This window comes from Cebus imitator, unplaced genomic scaffold (genome assembly GCF_001604975.1).
Source record: "Cebus imitator isolate Cc_AM_T3 unplaced genomic scaffold, Cebus_imitator-1.0 Scaffold111, whole genome shotgun sequence".
NCBI lineage: Eukaryota > Metazoa > Chordata > Mammalia > Primates > Cebidae > Cebus > Cebus imitator.
This window is the reverse complement of record NW_016107426.1, coordinates 720776-724338: the sequence shown is the minus strand read 5'-3', so window position 1 is coordinate 724338 and position 3563 is coordinate 720776. Positions and strand designations below refer to the sequence as shown.

General features: G+C 44.2%; 1 protein-coding gene across 1 annotated transcript in view; it reads left to right on the top strand.

Annotated features, from left to right (window-relative positions):
* PARL (presenilin associated rhomboid like) overlaps nucleotides 1-3563 on the top strand; it is a 53009-nt gene that overhangs the window by 34040 nt on the left and 15406 nt on the right. The gene's annotated exons all lie outside the window — the stretch shown is intronic.

The following is a 3563-nucleotide window of genomic DNA, read 5'->3' as shown; positions in this document are numbered from 1 at the left end:
AAAAAAATTTTTTTTGATTAGTCTCTTATTTGCCCCCAAGTGTTACATACCATCTCGGGCAGCTTCAAACTTAAAACACTTACTTGTCATTGTTTTTGACAAATGCCCTCTGTGAAAGGAGCTTTGTACTTGGAGAGCTCCCCGTCAGGTTAAACAGACAGCCTTGAAAGTGGGTCTTCCTTAGCACACTGGTTAGGTGGAAACCAAAAAAATGGGTCTTCCATGGAACCAACAGCCAGGTCAAATAATGACAGTTCTTTGGGAATGAGGCTTTGAAAGAGCCCCAATTCCATTCTACCAGCTACCTCTGCTTTCAAGACTACCTTGTAACTAGAGAATGGGGGATTGGACTAGGACAAGTTAAAATGCTACAAAGCTAGTTGTTTTGAGATTCAGCTATTTTTCTCAAATAAATACTCCCTGGTTTGCTATAAGCCTTTGATTAGTTTCCAGAGTTCTGAAAAAGTTGATTCTGACATTTTTTGCCAGTTCTTTCATTGCTCTTATGAAGGAGAGTTGTTTTTCGCTGACGTCTAGTGCATTACACAGGTGAGACATTAGGCACTAGGACAGCAGCCTTCCTGAATCAGCAGTGCCAAGCTTGCCCAAGAGCTACTGAGTCAAGAAGAAGCAGGTGACATCCCTCCTGAGTGGAGATATACAAAAGGGGAAGGAGAGAGGAGGAAACCATTACTCTGTGATCATCTGCATACTGGTGCATGTGTTATCTTATTTAAGCCTCACTACAACCTTTATGAGGTAGGAGGTATTATCCTCATTTTACAAATGAGGGAATAAAACGCCACAGGCCACAAAGCTGCCAAGTGACATACTTAGGATTCAGTTCTGGGAAGGTCATTCTCTTTTCACCATATTATCCATTCGTTGGCTCGTCACCTTGTGACTGCTACATTGAATCATGCTTTCTCGTTTTGTCGTCACCCAACCCTTTTTTTTTTTTTCTTTTTTCTTTTCTTTATTTTTATTTATTTATTTTTGAGACAGGGTCTCCCCCTGTCACCCAGACTGGTGTGTAGTGGCACAGTTTTGGCTCACTGCAGACTTGACCTCCTGGGCTCAAGCAATCCTCTCACCTTAGCCTCCCAAATAGCTGGGACTACAAGCATGTGCCACCACGCCCAGCTGATTTTGTTCATTTTTTGTAAAGAAGAGGTCTCACTATGTTGTGCAGCCTGGCCTCAAACTTGTAGGCTCAAGGGATCCTCCTGCCTGGGCCTCCCAAAGTGCTAAGATTAGAGGCGTGAGCCACCACACCTGGCCCATTCAACCCCTTTAGGTAGATTTTATTATTCCCATTTTACAGAAGAGGAAACAAGCCCAGGTGATAATGTAATTGGACAGAGTCACTTCTGCTGGACTCCTTCACCCATGCTTTTACCCAAAATGCGGCACTGCCTCAGTAGGCCTAGGATCGCCACACATCCTCTCCTGCTCCTCTGCTTCTGGGGACTGGTGTGTGCTATTTCTTAGCTAGGAAGCCCTTTGTATGTGGTATGTGAAGTCCTAGAATGACCAAGGTCAAAATAAATCTTCCCGGCTCCCCATGTCTTGGTGTATAGCAGAGAGAGCACTAGTTGTGGAATTCTGGCTTGGCCACTGAATCTGGCTCTCAGACAACTTGTACCTTTTACAGCTTCAGTTTTTCTTATCTATAATTGGCCTTCAGAATAGGGTTTGCAAAGAAGAAAGTATATGTGTTTTACTTATTTCTTTTAAATTTGTATATCTTAAGATGAATTTATAGTGGTTAATGTACATAATTTGTTAGTAAGCATACATACATGGGATGTGTCTCTTATTAATGGAGTGCCTCATCAAAGCAGCTGGATAACCACTGGCCTATGAAGTAAGGGATTTTGACTATAATCTGTTTCAGTGCCAATACTCTCATAATTTATCAGAAAAGCTTCTTGCATTTGGATTGAAAATTTAGCAGTGTTAACTCTTTGTGTCCTGTTGACCTTGATATTTTTGGTTATCTTTCCCTTTTTTTTTTTTTTTTTTGAGATAGAGTTTTGCTCTCATTGTCCAGGCTGGAGTGCAATGGTGCAATCTTGGCTGACTGCAACCTCTACCTCCCCGCAACCTTCACCTCAGGTTCAAGCAATTCTCCTGCCTCAGCCTCCTGAGTAGTTGGGGCCACAGGCATGTGCCACCATGCCCGACTAATTTTGTATTTTTAGTAGAGACAGGGTTTCTCCATGTTGGTCAGGCTGGTCTCGAACTCCCGACCTCAGGTGGTCTGACCACCTCGGCCTCCCAAAGTGCTGGGATTACAGGCGTAAGCCACTGCGCCCAGCCTGTATCTTTCCCATTTTTCAAGTGTTTTCCCTTATTGTAATCACTTTATGCAGAGACACATCCTCCTCTTTGACAGTGCTGTGGTGCCTGTGGTTTCCAGAAGCTGGGTGTGCTGTGTGTCAGTGGTTTGAGGAAGTCGCTCCTGGAACTGACAAGAGGAGGCAGAGTAGTCATTGCCATTTTTCAGCTTAGCAGGCAGGATCAGGGACCCCACCTTGTTATCTTTGCCTTGAACCACATTTAGAGTAAAACACCAAAGCCCTAACTGACCATGATCATGGCAATCTGATCTTTATGATCATGGCCAGACTATTCTCAGTCTTTACCCTAAGATATCAATCACTGTGTGACAACCTAGACCTAAGGGTGCACTCTGGGTAGTAAAGATGATTAACTCTCCCGAAGGAAACTAAAGAACCCTGGACCACACGAATCCCTGCTCTCTTCCTGTAGGCTAAACCTCCCAAGGCTCCAGTCCCTGTGAGGAGGCTCTGCCCTTCCCAGGGTTCCAGGCTCCACGCTGGGAAGTGCACACAGTGCTCTTCCGTGTCTGTGTGTGATCCCTTTTCCCCCTCCTTGCATAAACGCTGTCCCTTTCACCATAAAAGAGTTCTAAGTAATTATTTACTAAAGATGGCATAATGGCTGTCACAGTCCCCACCAGTGTGACGTGTGATACAACTGATGGAATCAGTTCAACAAAAGCAATAACATTTTATTTAATGTACTACAGAGAAAGACAAAATGCTACCAATCAAGCTATCACATACCACCAATTATAAGATGCATTGTGATTTCAGATATTAAAATGGGGAAATGTCTTAAGATCTGTGGAAAATGGTAGCTTCCTTTCCCACATCTCAAGTGGGAGAGCAGAAACTGGACAGACTAGAAATGCCAGGGGATAGCTGACAGCCTGACAGGATGAGCAGATGTGGAAGCCACAGGTAGCACCAAGATGTAGCAGCTGACAGGGACCAGACAAAGAGCGCCTTCTAGAACAAACCCTCTTTTATTTGAAATGTTATGGAATTAGTCCGAAGTTGAAAGTGCTACTTGCCTGTTGCCTGAAGAGACTGGAGGAATGGATACATGTTTAAATTCTTTTTTTTTTTTTTTTTGAGACGGAGTTTCGCTCTTATTACCCAGGCTGGAGTGCAATGGCGCGATCTCGGCTCACCGCAACCTCCGCCTCCTGGGTTCAGGCAATTCTCCTGCCTCAGCCTCCTGAGTAGCTGGGA